Source organism: Coregonus clupeaformis, unplaced genomic scaffold (assembly GCF_020615455.1).
Source record: "Coregonus clupeaformis isolate EN_2021a unplaced genomic scaffold, ASM2061545v1 scaf0085, whole genome shotgun sequence".
Taxonomy (NCBI): Eukaryota; Metazoa; Chordata; class Actinopteri; order Salmoniformes; family Salmonidae; genus Coregonus; species Coregonus clupeaformis.
In genome coordinates, this window is record NW_025533540.1 from 607,057 (window position 1) to 627,227 (window position 20,171).

Genomic DNA, 20,171 nt, shown 5'->3' on the forward strand with positions numbered 1-20,171 from the left:
CATATTTAGGGGCTTACTTACTGCATATTTAGGGGCTTACTTACTGCATATTTAGGGCTTACTTACTGCATTTTAGGGGCTTACTGCATATTTAGGGGTTTACTGATTGCATATTTAGGGGGTTTACTTTACGCATATTTAGGGTTTACTGATTGCATATTTAGGGGCTTACTTACTGCATATTTAGGGGCTTACTTACTGCATATTTAGGGGGCTTACTTACTGCATATTTAGGGCTTACTTACTGCATATTTAGGGGTTTACTGATTGCATATTTAGGGGCTTACTTACTGCATATTTAGGGGTTTACTGATTGCATATTTAGGGGCTTAGCATACTGCATATTTAGGGCTTACTTACTGCATATATAGGGGCTTACTTACTGCATATTTAGGGGCTTACTTACTGCAAATTTAGGGGTTTACTGATTGCATATTTAGGGGCTTACTTACTGCATGTTTAGGGGCTTACTTACTGCATATTTAGGGGCTTACTTACTGCATATTTAGGGGTTTACTGATTGCATATTTAGGGGGATTACTTACTGCATATTTAGGGGGATTACTTACTGCATATTTAGGGGCTTACTTACTGCACATTTAGGGGCTTACTTACTGCATATTTAGGGGCTTACTTACTGCATATTTAGGGGCTTACTTACTGCATATTTAGGGGCTTACTTACTGCATATTTAGGGGCTAACGTACTGCATATTTAGGAGCTAACGTACTGCATATTTGGGGGCTTACTTACTGCATATTTAGGGGCTTACTTACTGCATATTTAGGGGCTTACTTACTGCATATTTAGGGGCTTACTTACTGCATTTTTAGGGGCTTACTTACTGCATATTTAGGGGTTTACTGATTGCATATTTAGGGGTTTACTTACTGCATATTTAGGGGTTTACTGATTGCATATTTAGGGGCTTCTTACTGCATATTTAGGGGCTTACTTACTGCATATTTAGGGGCTTACTACTGCATATATTTAGGGGCTTACTTACTGCATATTTAGGGGTTTACTGACTGCATATTAGGGCTTACTTACTGCATATTTAGGGGTTTACTGATTGCATATTTAGGGGCTTACATACTGCATATTTAGGGGCTTACTTACTGCATATATAGGGGCTTACTTACTGCATATTTAGGGGCTTACTTACTGCAAATTTAGGGGTTTACTGATTGCATATTTAGGGGCTTACTTACTGCATGTTTAGGGGCTTACTTACTGCATATTTAGGGGCTTACTTACTGCATATTTAGGGGTTTACTGATTGCATATTTAGGGGATTACTTACTGCATATTTAGGGGATTACTTACTGCATATTTAGGGGCTTACTTACTGCACATTTAGGGGCTTACTTACTGCATATTTAGGGGCTTACTTACTGCATATTTAGGGGCTTACTTACTGCATATTTAGGGGCTTACTTACTGCATATTTAGGGGTTTACTGATTGCATATTTAGGGGTTTACTTACTGCATATTTAGGGGTTTACTGATTGCATATTTAGGGGCTTACTTACTGCATATTTAGGGGCTTACTTACTGCATATTTAGGGGCTTAATTACTGCATATTTAGGGGCTTACTTACTGCATATTTAGGGGCTTACTTACTGCATATTGAGGGACCTACTTACTGCATATTTAGGGGCTTAATTACTGCATATTTAGGGGTTTACTTACTGCATATTTAGGGGTTTACTGATTGCATATTTAGGGGCTTACTTACTGCATATTTAGGGGCTTCCTTACTGCATATTTAGGGGCTTACTTACTGCATATTTAGGGGTTTACTGATTGCATATTTAGGGGCTTACTTACTGCATATTTAGCGGTTTACTGATTGCATATTTAGGGACTAACATACTGCATATTTAGGAGCTAACGTACTGCATATTTAGGGGCTTACTTACTGCATATTTAGGGGATTACTTACTGCATATTTAGGGGCTTACATACTGCATATTTAGGGGATTACTTACTGCATATTTAGGGGCTTACTTACTGCATATTTAGGGGTTTACTGATTGCATATTTAGGGGCTAACTTACTGCATATTTAGGGGCTTACTTACTGCATATTTAGGGGCTTACTTACTGCATATTTAGGGGCTTACTTACTGCATATTTAGGGGTTTACTGATAGCATATTTAGGGGTTTACTTACTGCATATTTAGGGGTTTACTGATTGCATATTTAGGGGCTTACTTACTGCATATTTAGGGGCTTACTTACTGCACTTTTAGGGGCTTACTTGCTGCATATTTAGGGGCCTACTTACTGCATATTTAGGGGCTTACTTACTGCATGTGTAGGGGCTTACTTACTGCATATTTAGGGGCTTACTTACTGCATGTGTAGGGGCTTACTTACTGCATATTTAGGGGCTTACTTACTGCATATTTAGGGGCTTACTTACTGCATTTTTAGGGGCTTACTTACTGCATGTGTAGGGGCTTACTTACTGCATATTTAGGGGCTTACTTACTGCATATTTAGGGGCTTACTTACTGCATATTTAGGGGCTTACTTACTGCATGTTTAGGGGCTTACTTACTGCATATTTAGGGGCTTACTTACTGCATATTTAGGGGCTAACGTACTGCATATTTAGGGGCTTACATACTGCATATTTAGGGGCTTACTTACTGCATATTTAGGGGCTTACTTACTGCATATTTAGGGGCTTACTTACTGCACATTTAGGGGCTTACTTACTGCATATTTAGGGGCTTACTTACTGCATATTTAGGGGCTTACTTACTGCATATTTAGGGACTTACTTACTGCATATTTAGGGGTTTACTGATTGCATATTTAGGGGTTTACTTACTGCATATTTAGGGGTTTACTGATTGCATATTTAGGGGCTTACTTACTGCATGTTTAGGGGCTTACTTACTGCATATTTAGGGGCTTACTTACTGCATATTTAGGGGTTTACTGATTGCATATTTAGGGGATTACTTACTGCATATTTAGGGGATTACTTACTGCATATTTAGGGGCTTACTTACTGCACATTTAGGGGCTTACTTACTGCATATTTAGGGGCTTACTTACTGCATATTTAGGGGCTTACTTACTGCATATTTAGGGGCTTACTTACTGCATATTTAGGGGTTTACTGATTGCATATTTAGGGTTTACTTACTGCATATTTAGGGGTTTACTGATTGCATATTTAGGGGCTTACTTACTGCATATTTAGGGCTTACTTACTGCATATTTAGGGGCTTAATTACTGCATATTTAGGGGCTTACTTACTGCATATTTAGGGGCTTACTTACTGCATATTGAGGGACCTACTTACTGCATATTTAGGGGCTTAATTACTGCATATTTAGGGGTTTACTTACTGCATATTTAGGGGTTTACTGATTGCATATTTAGGGGCTTACTTACTGCATATTTAGGGGCTTCCTTACTGCATATTTAGGGGCTTACTTACTGCATATTTAGGGGTTTACTGATTGCATATTTAGGGGCTTACTTACTGCATATTTAGCGGTTTACTGATTGCATATTTAGGGGCTTACTTACTGCATATTTAGGGGCTTACTTACTGCATATTTAGGGGCTTACTTACTGCATATTTAGGGGTTTACTGATTGCATATTTAGGGGCTTACTTACTGCATATTTAGCGGTTTACTGATTGCATATTTAGGGACTAACATACTGCATATTTAGGAGCTAACGTACTGCATATTTAGGGGATTACTTACTGCATATTTAGGGGCTTACATACTGCATATTTAGGGGATTACTTACTGCATATTTAGGGGCTTACTTACTGCATATTTAGGGGTTTACTGATTGCATATTTAGGGGCTAACTTACTGCATATTTAGGGGCTTACTTACTGCATATTTAGGGGCTTACTTACTGCATATTTAGGGGCTTACTTACTGCATATTTAGGGGCTTACTTACTGCATGTTTAGGGGCTTACTTACTGCATGTTTAGGGGCTTACTTACTGCATATTTAGGGTCTTACTTACTGCATATTTAGGGGCTTACTTATTGCATATTTAGGGGCTTACTTACTGCATATTTAGGGGCTTACTTACTGCATATTTAGGGGCTTACTTACTGCATATTTAGGGGCTTACTTACTGCATATTTAGGGGCTTACTTACTGCATATTTAGGGGCTTCCTTACTGCATATTTAGGGGCTTACTTACTGCATATTTAGGGGTTTACTGATTGCATATTTAGGGGCTTACTTACTGCATATTTAGCGGTTTACTGATTGCATATTTAGGGACTTACTTACTGCATATTTAGGAGCTAACGTACTGCATATTTAGGGGCTTACTTACTGCATATTTAGGGGATTACTTACTGCATATTTAGGGGCTTACATACTGCATATTTAGGGGATTACTTACTGCATATTTAGGGGCTTACTTACTGCATATTTAGGGGTTTACTGATTGCATATTTAGGGGCTAACTTACTGCATATTTAGGGGCTTACTTACTGCATATTTAGGGGCTTACTTACTGCATATTTAGGGGCTTACTTACTGCATATTTAGGGGCTTACTTACTGCATGTTTAGGGGCTTACTTACTGCATGTTTAGGGGCTTACTTACTGCATATTTAGGGTCTTACTTACTGCATATTTAGGGGCTTACTTATTGCATATTTAGGGGCTTACTTACTGCATATTTAGGGGCTTACTTACTGCATATTTAGGGGCTTACTTACTGCATATTTAGGGGCTTACTTACTGCATATTTAGGGGCTTACTTACTGCATGTTTAGGGGCTTACTTACTGCATGTTTAGGGGCTTACTTACTGCATATTTAGGGTCTTACTTACTGCATATTTAGGGGCTTACTTACTGCATATTTAGGGGCTTACTTACTGCATATTTAGGGGCTTACTTACTGCATGTGTAGGGGCTTACTTACTGCATATTTAGGGGCTTACTTACTGCATATTTAGGGGCTTACTTACTGCATTTTTAGGGGCTTACTTACTGCATGTGTAGGGGCTTACTTACTGCATATTTAGGGGCTTACTTACTGCATATTTAGGGGCTTACTTACTGCATATTTAGGGCTTACTTACTGCATGTTTAGGGGCTTACTACTGCATATTTAGGGGCTTACTTACTGCATATTTAGGGGGCACTTATTGCATATTTAGGGGCTTACTTACTGCATATTTAGGGGCTTACTTACTGCATATTTAGGGGCTTACTTACTGCATGTTTAGGGGCTTACTTACTACATATTTAGGGACTTACTTACTGCATATTTAGGGGCTTACTTACTGCATATTTAGGGGCTTACTTACTGCATGTTTAGGGGCTTACTTACTGCATATTTAGGGGCTTACTTACTGCATATTTAGGGGCTTACTTACTGCATATTTAGGGGCTTACTTACTGTATATTTAGGGGCTTACTTACTGCATATTTAGGGGTTTACTTACTGCATGTGTAGGGGCTTACTTACTGCATATTTAGGGGCTTACTTACTGCATATTTAGGGCTTACTTACTGCATATTTAGGGGCTTACTTACTGCATATTTAGGGGCTTACTTACTGCATATTTAGGGGCTTACTTACTGCATATTTAGGGGCTTACTTACTGCATGTTTAGGGGCTTACTTACTGCATATTTAGGGGCTTACTTACTGCATATTTAGGGGCTTACTTACTGCATATTTAGGGGCTTACTTACTGCATATTTAGGGCCTTACTTACTGCATGTTTAGGGGCTTACTTACTGCATATTTAGGGGCTTACTTACTGCATATTTAGGGGCTTACTTACTGCATATTTAGGGGCTTACTTACTGCATGTTTAGGGGCTTACTTACTGCATATTTAGGGGCTTACTTACTGCATGTGTAGGGGCTTACTTACTGCATATTTAGGGGCTTACTTACTGCATATTTAGAGGCTTACTTACTGCATATTTAGGGGCTTACTTACTGCATGATTAGGGGCTTACTTACTGCATATTTAGGGGCTTACTTACTGCATATTTAGGGGCTTACTTACTGCATATTTAGGGGCTTACTTACTGCATATTTAGGGGCTTACTTACTGCATATTTAGGGGCTTACTTACTGCATATTTAGGGGCTTACTTACTGTATATTTAGGGGCTTACTTACTGCATATTTAGGGGTTTACTTACTGCATGTGTAGGGGCTTACTTACTGCATATTTAGGGGTTTACTTACTGCATGTGTAGGGGCTTACTTACTGCATATTTAGGGAATTACTTACTGCAAATTTAGGGGCTTACTTACTGCATGTTTAGGGGCTTACTTACTGCATATTTAGGGGCTTACTTACTGCATATTTAGGGGCTTACTTACTGCATATTTAGGGGTTTACTTACTGCATGTGTAGGGGCTTACTTACTGCATATTTAGGGGCTTACTTACTGCATATTTAGGGGCTTACTTACTGCATATTTAGGGGCTTACTTACTGCATATTTAGGGGCTTACTTACTGCATATTTAGGGGCTTACTTACTGCATATTTAGGGGCTTACTTACTGCATGTTTAGGGGCTTACTTACTGCATATTTAGGGGCTTACTTACTGCATATTTAGGGGCTTACTTACTGCATATTTAGGGGCTTACTTACTGCATATTTAGGGCCTTACTAACTGCATGTTTAGGGGCTTACTTACTGCATATTTAGGGGCTTACTTACTGCATATTTAGGGGCTTACTTACTGCATATTTAGGGGCTTACTTACTGCATATTTAGGGGCTTACTTACTGCATATTTAGGGGCTTACTTACTGCATGTGTAGGGGCTTACTTACTGCATATTTAGGGGATTACTTACTGCATATTTAGGGGCTTACTTACTGCATGTTTAGAGGCTTACTTACTGCATGTTTAGGGGCTTACTTACTGCATATTTAGGGGCTTACTTACTGCATATTTAGGGGCTTACTTACTGCATATTTAGGGGCTTACTTACTGCATATTTAGGGGCTTACTTACTGCATGTGTAGGGGCTTACTTACTGCATATTTAGGGGCTTACTTACTGCATATTTAGGGGCTTACTTACTGCATTTTTAGGGGCTTACTTACTGCACGTGTAGGGGCTTACTTACTGCATATTTAGGGGCTTACTTACTGCATATTTAGGGGCTTACTTACTGCATTTTTAGGGGCTTACTTACTGCATGTGTAGGGGCTTACTTACTGCATATTTAGGGGCTTACTTACTGCATATTTAGGGGCTTACTTACTGCATGTGTAGGGGCTTACTTACTGCATATTTAGGGGCTTACTTACTGCATATTTAGGGGCTTACTTACTGCATGTGTAGGGGCTTACTTACTGCATATTTAGGGGCTTACTTACTGCATATTTAGGGGCTTACTTACTGCATATTTAGGGGCTTACTTACTGCATATTTAGGGGCTTACTTACTGCATATTTAGGGGCTTACTTACTGCATATTTAGGGGCTTACTTACTGCATGTTTAGGGGCTTACTTACTGCATGTGTAGGGGCTTACTTACTGCATATTTAGGGGCTTACTTACTGCATATTTAGGGCTTACTTACTGCATTTTTAGGGGCTTACTTACTGCATGTGTAGGGGCTTACTTACTGCATATTTAGGGCTTACTTACTGCATATTTAGGGGCTTACTTACTGCATGTGTAGGGGCTTACTTACTGCATATTTAGGGGCTTACTTACTGCATATTTAGGGCTTACTTACTGCATATTTAGGGGCTTACTTACTGCATGTGTAGGGGCTTACTTACTGCATATTTAGGGCTTACTTACTGCATATTTAGGGGCTTACTTACTGCATATTTAGGGGCTTACTTACTGCATATTTAGGGGTTACTTACTGCATATTTAGGGGCTTACTTACTGCATATTTAGGGGCTTACTTACTGCATATTTAGGGGCTTACTTACTGCATATTTAGGGAATTACTTACTGTATATTTAGGGGCTTACTTACTGCATATTTAGGGGTTTACTTACTGCATGTGTAGGGGCTTACTTACTGCATATTTAGGGGCTTACTTACTGCATATTTAGGGGCTTACTTACTGCATATTTAGGGAATTACTTACTGCAAATTTAGGGGCTTACTTACTGCATGTTTAGGGGCTTACTTACTGCATATTTAGGGGCTTACTTACTGCATATTTAGGGGCTTACTTACTGCATATTTAGGGGCTTATTTACTGCATATTTAGGGGCTTACTTACTATCACCATGCAGTATACTAGAGTATCACCATGCAGTATACTAGAGTATCACCATGCAGTATACTATAGTATCACCATGCAGTATACTATAGTATCACCATGCAGTATACTAGAGTATCACCATGCAGTATACTAGAGTATCACCATGCAGTATACTATAGTATCACCATGCAGTATACTAGAGTATCACCATGCAGTATGCTATAGTATCACCATGCAGTATACTAGAGTATCACCATGCAGTATACTAGAGTATCACCATGCAGTATACTAGAGTATCACCATGCAGTATACTATAGTATCACCATGCAGTATACTATAGTATCACCATGCAGTATACTATAGTATCACCATGCAGTATACTAGAGTATCACCATGCAGTATACTATAGTATCACCATGCAGTATACTAGAGTATCACCATGCAGTATACTATAGTATCACCATGCAGTATACTATAGTATCACCATGCAGTATACTAGAGTATCACCATGCAGTATACTAGAGTATCACCATGCAGTATACTATAGTATCACCATGCAGTATACTATAGCATCACCATGCAGTATACTATAGTATCACCATGCAGTATACTATAAGTATCACCATGCAGTATACTATAGTATCACCATGCAGTATACTATAGTATCACCATGCAGTATACTAGAGTATCACCATGCAGTATACTAGAGTATCACCATGCAGTATACTAGAGTATCACCATGCGGTATACTATAGTATCGCTAGTATCACCATGCAGTATACTATAGTATCACCATGCAGTATACTAGAGTATCACCATGCAGTATACTAGAGTATCACCATGCAGTATACTATAGTATCACCATGCAGTATACTATAGCATCACCATGCAGTATACTATAGTATCACCATGCAGTATACTATAGTATCACCATGCAGTATACTATAGTATCACCATGCAGTATACTATAGTATCACCATGCAGTATACTAGAGTATCACCATGCAGTATACTATAGTATCACCATGCAGTATACTAGAGTATCACCATGCAGTATACTAGAGTATCACCATGCAGTATACTAGAGTATCACCATGCAGTATACTATAGTATCACCATGCAGTATACTATAGTATCACCATGCAGTATACTAGAGTATCACCATGCAGTATACTATAGTATCACCATGCAGTATACTAGAGTATCACCATGCAGTATACTAGCTATAGATGTATCTGTCTCACTCTCTCTCCATGACAGCAGTATACTAGCTATAGATGTATCTGTCTCACCCTCTCTCCATGACAGCAGTATACTAGATATAGATGTATCTGTCTCACTCTCTCTCCATGACAGCAGTATACTAGCTATAGATGTATCTGACATTCCCACCTCTTTATCTTTATTTGTACTCCCGAGTGGCGCAGTGTTCCAATGCACTGCATCGCAGTGCTAGCTGTGCCACTAGAGATCCTGGTTCGAATCCAGGCTCTGTCGTAGCCGGCCGCGACCGGGAGACCCATGGGGCGGCTCACAAGTCGTCCAGGGTAGGGGAGGGAATGGCCAGCAGGGATGTAGCTCAGTTGGTAGAGCATGGCGTTTGCAACACCAGGGTTGTGGGTTCGATTCCCATGGGGGGTCAGTATAAAAAATTAAATAATGTATGCACTCACTAACTGTAAGTCGCTCTGGGTAAGAGCGTCTGCTAAATGTAAATGTCATCTAGCTATGCTTTACTTTCCGCCATAGACTCACTCTGATTGGCTAGTGGGTATTATTCATTCAACAATAGCCTCTCCCGAGTCCCCAACAACCAGATGTTCCGGTTTTCAGATGAAATGGAAGCAGAACCTGTGACGGGACTTCCTCTTTTGGACGTTAACAAGGAGACACTCCAATTAACTCCTCCTCCACATTTACTGGATTGGTTGAACAGTGATGACGATTACCCCCCCCAACAGTTTATTTTCTTTCTGGTCAAGACCAGTACATAGGGGGTGTAGTTTCAGGCGTTTATTTTACGCCCGCTACGTTAAGTTAATTCAACATTTAGGAATGTTGCGAGCCTTTAACAATGTGGCCCTTTGGCAGCACACAGTCTGATGCCTGGCCTCGTTTTCTATGTTTAGATATTCAGTGAATGCTCTAACCGAGTTGATTAGGACTGTTCAGTCACGCTGTGGCCCAGAGGACCGGACCAGGAGTAGTTCACATAGTGATTTATCAACATACCACATGTTTCTGTAAGAAAATAACCCATGATTTATAATATGACAAAAAATCACTTAAATGATACACTATGGAATATGGGGTTGTGTTAAAGCAGCTTCATTACAGCTAGGTTAGAAGAGAACAGACTGTCTCCGTACACGCCCTTCAGCCCTCTGGAGGAGCTGGATGGGTGGACAAAATATGGTTCAGGACATGCCATAGAAGTCTGTGGTACAGGTCCGCTGGCCCTGTTTCAATAATCCTTTAAAAAAGGCATCATACTTTCTCCCTTCATTCATATAAGTTCAGTTGTTATCATCATAGAATGTATTTGGTTAATATTCTGATATATTCCAAGGAAGGGATATTCCTCTAATGTGTGTACAATGCCCCATGTCATAGCTTCTGTTTACCACTAGATGTCAGTAATGAGAGCTGTGACTGACCAAAACAAATCCCTCTACGCATCTGCTACCACTCACACACACAACTTCTCATCCGGTCCGGTGAGAGAAAGGCAGGGTGAGGTTGTAGTGTAGTGAAGAAGGTGGCTTATGCTGAGGACAGTAGTAGAGGAGATGGGTACGGGGTGAGGGATCTTGAGACGATCCCTGTGAGTCGGCCGAGGCCAATAGAGAGTGATAGTTGGTATAGTGGTGAGGTTTTAATGGGGTAGGGTTAGTTGGTATAGTGCTAAGGTAGTGGTGAAGTTTTAATGGTATATTGTTAATTGGTATAGTGGTAGGTTTTAATGGGTGTAGGGTTAGTTGTTGTAGTGGTGAGGTTTTAATGGGTGTAGGGTTACTTGGTGCAGTGAGGGAAAAAAGTATTTGATCCCCTGCTGATTTTGTACGTTTGCCCACTGACAAAGACATGATCAGTCTATCATTTTAATGGTAGGTTTATTTGAACAGTGAGAGACAGAATAACAACAAAAAAATCCAGAAAAACGCATTTCAAAAATGTTATAAATTGATTTGCATTTTAATGAGGGAAATAAGTATTTGACCCCCTCTCAATCAGAAAGATTTCTGGCTCCCAGGTGTCTTTTATACAGGTAACGAGCTGAGATTAGGAGCACATTCTTAAAGGGAGTGCTCCTAATCTCAGCTTGTTACCTGTATTAAAGACACCTGTCCACAGAAGCAATCAATCAATCAGATTCCAAACTCTCCACCATGGCCAAGACCAAAGAGCTCTCCAAGGATGTCAGGGACAAGATTGTAGACCTACACAAGGCTGGAATGGGCTACAAGACCATCGCCAAGCAGCTTGTTGAGAAGGTGACAACAGTTGGTGCGATTATTCGCAAATGGAAGAAACACAAAATAACTGTCAATCTCCCTCGGCCTGGGGCTCCATGCAAGATCTCACCTCGTGGAGTTGCAATGATCATGAGAACGGTGAGGAATCAGCCCAGAACTACACGGGAGGATCTTGTCAATGATCTCAAGGCAGCTGGGACCATAGTCACCAAGAAAACAATTGGTAACACACTATGCGTGAAGGACTGAAATCCTGCAGCACCTGCAAGGTCCCCCTGCTCAAGAAAGCACATATACAGGGCCGTCTGAAGTTTGCCAATGAACATCTGAATGATTCAGAGGAGAACTGGGTGAAAGTGTTGTGGTCAGGTGAGACCAAAATGGAGCTCTTTGGCATCAACTCAACTCGCCGTGTTTGGAGGAGGAGGAATGCTGCCTATGACCCCAAGAACACCATCCCCACCGTCAAACGAGGTGGAAACATTATGCTTTGGGGGTGTTTTTCTGCTAAGGGGACAGGACAACTTCACCGCATCAAAGGGACGATGGACGGGGCCATGTACCGTCAAATCTTGGGTGAGAACCTCCTTCCCTCAGCCAGGGCATTGAAAATGGGTCGTGGATGGGTATTCCAGCATGACAATGACCCAAAACACATGGCCAAGGCAACAAAGGAGTGGCTCAAGAAGAAGCACATTAAGGTCCTGGAGTGGCCTAGCCAGTCTCCAGACCTTAATCCCATAGAAAATCTGTGGAGGGAGCTGAAGGTTTGAGTTGCCAAACGTCAGCCTTGAAACATTAATGACTTGGAGAAGATCTGCAAAGAGGAGTGGAACAAAATCCCTCCTGAGATGTGTGCAAACCTGGTGGCCAACTACAAGAAACGTCTGACCTCTGTGATTGCCAACAAGGGTTTTGCCACCAAGTACTAAGTCATGTTTTGCAGAGGGGTCAAATACTTATTTCCTTCATTAAAATGCAAATCAATTTATAACATTTTTGACATGCGTTTTTCTGGATTTTCTGGAATTGTTATAAGGCTTTTGCCTTTTGAGTAAGTTTTTGAGTTGTCATGTGTTTTTTTACATCAATAGTAGTTTTCCACTTTATAATTGCTCTCCTGACCATCAGTTCACACACACACTTTCTTATCATAGTCTACTCCCTGCATTCCTCAGTTATCGCCGTTCTCACAATATTCTGCACCATGTTTAACAGTTCTCCTTCTTCTTCGCCATCCGGTCTAACTCCTACTCACATTGCTAAATAGTACACAATGTCATAATCTTTACTGGTCCTACACTCACACATTACCAGGTAGTAGATTCTAACACATCTCACACAGTTTCAGAGTGTAATAATTAGTCACTACTAAGAAAGTACTAATCACTTAAAACAAGAACATTTCACAACTATATTTAAGGGTGGAACATTAGTCATTATGTCACGCCCTGGCTCTGGGGACTCTTAAATGTTGTGCCAGGGTGTGGATTTTCATTGTTTAGTTTTCTATGTGTTTCGTTCTAGATCGTTTATATCTATGTTGGCCAGGGTGGTTCCCAATCAGAGACAGCTGTAGCTCGTTGTCTCTGATTGGGGACCATACTTAGGCAGCCTTTTGGCATGTTCGTTTTGTTGGATCTTGTTCCGTAGGGTTTTGTGTATAACCTAGGACTTCACGTATCGTTTGGTTTATTGTTTTGGTTCGTGTGTGTACTTAATAAAGAATGTACGCTTATCACGCTGCGCCTTGGTCCACTTCATCTGTCGACGATCGTGACACATTACTTTTAACCTGTATATATTTTAACTTTTATATCACTGAGGCTGTGTGAGTCAAATGCAGTGATTTATTTTTGTGCAGTGATTTATTTTAGACAAACAACATTTTACATTTACATCCCGCCCTGAATGTAAGCCAGGGAGAGATCAGCCAGGGCGGGATCAGCCAGGGTGGGATCAGCCAGGGAGAGATCAGCCAGGGCGGGATCAGCCAGGGTGGGATCAGCCAGGGTGGGATCAGCCAGGGCGGGATCAGCCAGCGGCGGGATCAGCCAGGGAGAGATCAGCCAGGGCGGGATCAGCCAGGGCGGGATCAGCCAGGGCGGGATCAGCCAGGGGCGGGATCAGCCAGGGAGAGATCAGCCAGGGCGGGATCAGCCAGGGCGGGATCAGCCAGGGCGGGATCAGCCAGGGTGGGATCAGCCAGGGCGGGATCAGCCAGGGCGGGATCAGCCAGGGCGGGATCAGCCAGGGTGGGATCAGCCAGGGCGGGATCAGCCAGGGCGGGATCAGCCAGGGTGGGATCAGCCAGGGTGGGATCAGCCAGGGTGGGATCAGCCAGCGGCGGGATCAGCCAGGGAGAGATCAGCCAGGGCGGGATCAGCCAGGGTGGGATCAGCCAGGGAGAGATCAGCCAGGGCGGGATCAGCCAGGGTGGGATCAGCCAGGGTGGGATCAGCCAGGGCGGGATCAGCCAGGGTGGGATCAGCCAGCGGCGGGATCAGCCAGGGAGAGATCAGCCAGGGCGGGATCAGCCAGGGTGGGATCAGCCAGGGCGGGATCAGCCAGGGCGGGATCAGCCAGCGGCGGGATCAGCCAGGGCAGGATCAGCCAGGGCGGGATCAGCCAGCGGCAGGATCAGCCAGGGTGGGATCAGCCAGGGTGGGATCAGCCAGGGTGGGATCAGCCAGCGGCGGCTTCCCGCATGCGCGATTCATTTGCAGTCTGGACGCGGAGGGGTGAACATCTCCTGCTCTGACTGCAGCTGGGAGGGACTGCAGCTGGGAGGGACTGCTGCTGGGAGGGACTGCTGCTGGGAGGGACTGCAGCTGGGAGGGACTGCTGCTGGGAGGGACTGCATGATAACTGGTGGGAGGACTGGGGAGGGACGCAGGGGAGGGACTGCAGCTGGGAGGGACTGCTGCTGGGAGGGACTGCAGCTGGGAGGGACTGGAGCTGGGAGGGACTGGAGCTGGGAGGGACTGCAGCTGAGAGGGACTGCAGCTGAGAGGGACTGCAGCTGGGAGGGACTGGGCTGCCTGTTGAGTGCAGTATATCCTGCCAGCTGTATGTTGTCCATGTCGTCGTTCAGTCACGACTCGGTGAAACATAAGATATTACCGTTTTTAATGTCCCGTTGGTAGGATAACCGTAATCTTAGGTCGTCCAATTTGTTCTCAAATGATTGCACGTTGGCTAATAGGATTGATGGGAGCGGCAGTTTACTCGCTCGCCGTCGGATCCTTACAAGGCACCCCGACCTACGTCCACGATATCTCCGTCTCTTCCTCATGCGAATGACGGGGATTTGGGTCTTGTCGGGTGTCTGTAGGATATCCTTCGCGTCCGGCTCGTTGAAGAAAAAATATTCGTCCAATACGAGGTGAGTAATCGCTGTCCTGATATCCAGAAGCTCTTTTTGGTTATAAGAGACGATGGCAGAAACATTATGTACAGAATAAATTACAAATAACGCGAAAAAACACACATAATAGTACAATTGGTTAGAGGGCTGTAAAACGGCAGCCATCTTCTCTGGCGCCACTTCTCATGAATCAGTCCCTGATTAGAGGGGAACAATGAAAAAATGCAGTGGAACTGGCTTCGAGGTCCAGAGTTGAGTTTGAAGGTACTAAACTACACTATACTACTGTACTGGGTCTATAATACTAAATTGAAGCCTCCATGTTATCTATGACTGTTAGGGTGAAATCTTCTCTTGTCCTTTTACAGCAAACAGAGAGCATCTAAGGAGGTGACCGCTCCGTCTGAAGAGGTCCAGGCAGTGGGGATACCATCCCACGGAGTCAGGCCTGTGATGGAAAGGTGAAAACAGCCAGCAAGCTTCTATAGAGAGGAGGGAGGCTGGAGAAAGATTATCTAATGTCTGGTAGAGCTGTTTAGCAGAAAGTAGGGATACACTGAGGTTTACAGATGAGTCCTGATTCCTGGTGACAAATGTTGCTTGTGTCCCAAATGGCCCCCTATTCCCTATGTAGTGCACTACTTTAGACCAGAGAATGGCACCCTATTCCCTATATAGTGCACTACTTTAGACCAGAGAATGGCACCCTATTCCCTATGTAGTGCACTACTTTAGACCAGAGAATGGCACCCTATTCCCTATATAGTGCACTACTTTAGACCAGAGAATGGCACCCTATTCCCTATATAGTGCACTACTTTAGACCAGAGAATGGCACCCTATTCCCTATATAGTGCACTACTTTAGACCAGAGAATGGCACCCTATTCCCTATATAGTGCACTACTTTAGACCAGAGAATGGCACCCTATTCCCTATATAGTGCACTACTTTAGACCAGAGAATGGCACCCTATTCCCTATGTAGTGCACTACTTTAGACCAGAGAATGGCACCCTATTCCCTATGTAGTGCACTACTTTAGACCAGAGAATGGCACCCTATTCCCTATATAGTGCACTACTTTAGACCAGAGAATGGCACCCTATTCCCTATGTAGTGCACTACTTTAGACCAGAGAATGGCACCCTATTCCCTATATAGTGCACTACTTTAGACCAGAGAATGGCACCCTATTCCCTATGTAGTGCACTACTTTAGACCAGAGAATGGCACCCTATTCCCTATATAGTGCACTACTTTAGACCAGAGAATGGCACCCTATTCCCTATGTAGTGCACTACTTTAGACCAGAGAATGGCACCCTATTCCCTATGTAGTGCTCTATGTAGGGGATAGAGTGCCATTTGCGACGCATACTTTATCGTCACCCCAGGGGCGTCAATTGGTCGCCATAGGCTAGCTCAACACCAACAATTTAAAATAGGCTACTAAAATCCAATCTCGATTAAAAGACCAAATGTAGTTTAGAGGTGAAAGGGGCTGACATTAGGACCATGCGGAGGCCTGGGAGTGGGAGGGAAGGCTGGAGAGGAACAGCGCTACTTTTTCTCAAAGATGGCAGTATTAGAGGGCTTTGGCTAGGTAACTGCTGTTTGACTTGACATTAAACTAAACTAGCATTTTAATTCCGGTGCTGAGCTAGCACGTAGCAGCTAATTCTTGTATGACATGTGTTTGTAGAATTTTAAATCCCCTATTGACTGAGGTGAATGTTAAATCCCCTATTGAATGAGGTGAATGTAAAATCCCATATTGACTGAGGTGAATGTTAAATCCCCTATTGACTGAGGTGAATGTTGCTTGTTTTTGCTGTTCTCCAAATAGCATTTGAGAGTTTTTAAATTGTGTAGAAATGCAGTAAATGAGCTTGAATTTACTTATTTGATTAAATCAATTTCCGTGACCGTTTCAGCATGTACAGTCGTGGTCAAAAGTTTTGAGAATGACACAAATACTAATTCTCACAAAGTCTGCTGTCTCAGTTTTGATGATGGCAATTTGCATATACTCCAGAAAGTCATGAAGAGTGATCAGATGAATTGCAATTAATTGCAAAGTCCCTCTTTGCCATGAAAATGAACTTAATCCCCAAAAAACATTTCCACTGCATTTCAGCCCTGCCACAAAAGGACCAGCTGACATCATGTCAGTGATTCTCTCGTTAACACAGGTGAGAGTGTTGACGAGGACAAGGCTGGAGATCACTCTGTCATGCTGATTGAGTTAGAATAACAGACAGGAAGCTTTAAAAGGAGGGTGGTGCTTGAAATCATTGTTCTTCCTCTGTTAACCATGGTTACCTGCAAGGAAACACGTGCCGTCATCATTGCTTTGCACAAAAAGGGCTTCACAGGCAAGGATATTGCTGCTAGTAAGATTGCACCTAAATCAACCATTTATTGGATCATCAAGAACTTCAAGGAGAGAGGTTCAATTGTTGTGAAGAAGGCATCAGGGCTCCCAAGAAAGTCCAGCAAGCGCCAGGACTGTCTCCTAAAGTTGATTCAGCTGCGGGATCGGGGCACCACCAGTGCAGAGCTTGCTCAGGAATGGCAGCAGGCAGGTGTGAGTGCATCTGCAGGAGGATGGCTTGGTGTCAAGAAGGGCAGCGAGGAAGAAGCCACTTCTCTCCAGGAAAAACATCAGGGACAGGCTGATATTCTGCAAAAGGTACAGGGATTGGACTGCTGAGGACTGGGGTAAAGTCATTTTCTCTGATGAATCCCCTTTCCGATTGTTTGGGGCATCCGGAAAACACCTTGTCCAGAGAAGACAAGGTGAGCGCTACCATCAGTCCTGTGTCATGCCAACAGTAAAGCATCCTGAGACCATTGATGTGTGGGGTTGCTTCTCAGCCAAGGGAGTGGGCTCACTCACAATTTTGCCTAAGAACACAGCCATAAATAAAGAATGGTACCAACACATCCTTCAAGAGCAACTTCTCCCAACCATCCAAGAACAGTTTGGTGACGACCAATGCCTTTTCCAGCATGATGGAGCACCTTGCCATAAGGCAAAAGTGATAACTAAGTGGCTCGGGGAACAAAACATCAACATTTTGGGTCCATGGCCAGGAAACTCCCCAGATCTTAATCCCATTGAGAACTTGTGGTCGATCCTCAAGAGGCGGGTTGACAAACAAAACCCCACAAATTCGGACAAACTCCAAGCATTGATTATGCAAGAATGGGCTGCCATCAGTCAGGATGTGGCCCAGAAGTTAATTGACAGCATGCCAGGGCGGATTGCAGAGGTCTTGAAAAAGAAGGGTCAACACTGCAAATATTGACTCTTTCCATAAACTTAATGTAATTGTCAATAAAAGCCTTTGACACTTATGAATGCTTGTAATTATACTTCAGTATACCATAGTAACATCTGACAAAAATATCTCATAACACTGAAGCAGTAAACTTTGTGAAGACCAATACTTGTGTCATTCTCAAAACTTTTGACCACGACTGTACAAAGAAAATGCAGCTGACATCATTTGTTTGCTTGAGCCAAGGCTTTCATCTGACTCTTTTAGGGGAAGCTCCGTCCCTCCTTCCCTACAAGTACGGATCACCTTGAGGTTTTTTGGTATCTGGAACATTCCATCGTGAAACAGGAGATTTGTGTGGTGTGAGTGAACCGACTGTATGCAGAATAGTCCACAAAGTCTGCAATGCTGAAAGACAATTACATCATGTTCCCTGATGCTGCTGCCCAAGCCAACTACAAGCTATAGTTCTATGAATATGGGAACTTCCCTGGAGTCATTGGCTGTGTAGATGGATGGGATATTACCATCAGGTGTCGCTCTACAGAGGAGTACAGGAATCTGAAAATCTGGTTCTCAATAACTAAGTGTGTGTACTCCCAGTGTGCAGTTCTCCAACATTGTTGTTTGGTGTATGGAAGAGTCGTTTCCAATGTCTCAGAAACACATTGTGCTTTCAACCAAGAAGATGCTTCATTGTCATAATTGCAACAGCAGTGCTTCACAATTAGCTTAAACAGCATGACTGCCCAAATCCTCACAATGACCTCAAACAGCATGGCCGACCAGATCCTCACAATGACCTCAAACAGCATGACTGCCCCGATCAATGACCTCAAACAGCATGACTGCCCCGATCAATGACCTCAAACAGCATGACTGCCCCGATCAATGACCTCAAACAGCATGACTGCCCAGATCCTCACAATGACCTCAAACAGCATGGCCGACCAGATCCTCACAATGACCTCAAACAGCATGACTGCCCAGATCCTCACAATGACCTCAAACAGCATTACTGCCCAGATCAATGACCTCAAACAGCATGACTGCCCAGATCAATGACCTCAGACAGCATGACTGCCCAGATCAATTACCTCAAACCGCATGACTACCCAGATCCTCACATTGAAGATGAGGATGGCCCAGATGTTCCCATGGTTGAGGCAGACAATAACAGAAATGGACTAGCCTGCAGATATACTTTTGCTATGCAGCACTTCTCACAACAAATATAGCTCAAGTGATTGAAGCAAACAACAGCCACGGATTGGTAACAAAAAGGTTTTTCATTCACAAATGGAAATATCAGGACCCTGAACTTGTGCTGGTTTGAGAAGAACATTAGTACTGCTGCTGCTTCATGTTCCTCTCCTCCTCCTTCATGACCACCTCATCATGAAGAACATTAGTACTGCTGCTGCTTCATATTCCTCTCCTCCTCCTCCTCCTCCTCCTCCTCCTTCATAGCCACTTCAACATGAAGAACATTAGTACTGCCGTCATCATTGCTTTGCACAAAAAGTGCTTCACAGGCAAGGATATTGTTGCTAGTAAGATTGCACCTAAATCAACCATTTATTGGATCATCAAGAACATCATGGAGAGAGGTTCAATTGTTGTGAAGAAGTCATCAGGGCTCCCAAGAAAGTCCAGCAAGCGCCAGGACTGTCTCCTAAAGTTGATTCAGCTGCGGGATCGGGGCACCACCAGTGCAGAGCTTGCTCAGGAATGGCAGCAGCCAGGTGTGAGTGCATCTGCAGGAGGATGGCTTGGTGTCAAGAAGGGCAGCGAGGAAGAAGCCACTTCTCTCCAGGAAAAACAT

The 20,171-nt window shown here is 43.1% G+C and overlaps 1 long non-coding RNA gene across 1 annotated transcript in view; it reads left to right on the forward strand.

The window, feature by feature from the left end:
- LOC121555506 overlaps window positions 1-20,171 on the forward strand; it is a 60,537-nt gene that overhangs the window by 31,041 nt on the left and 9,325 nt on the right. The window contains exon 2 of the long non-coding RNA XR_005997929.1: window positions 15,431-15,523. This is a non-coding gene — a long non-coding RNA (uncharacterized LOC121555506). The remainder of the gene's footprint in view (window positions 1-15,430; window positions 15,524-20,171) is intronic.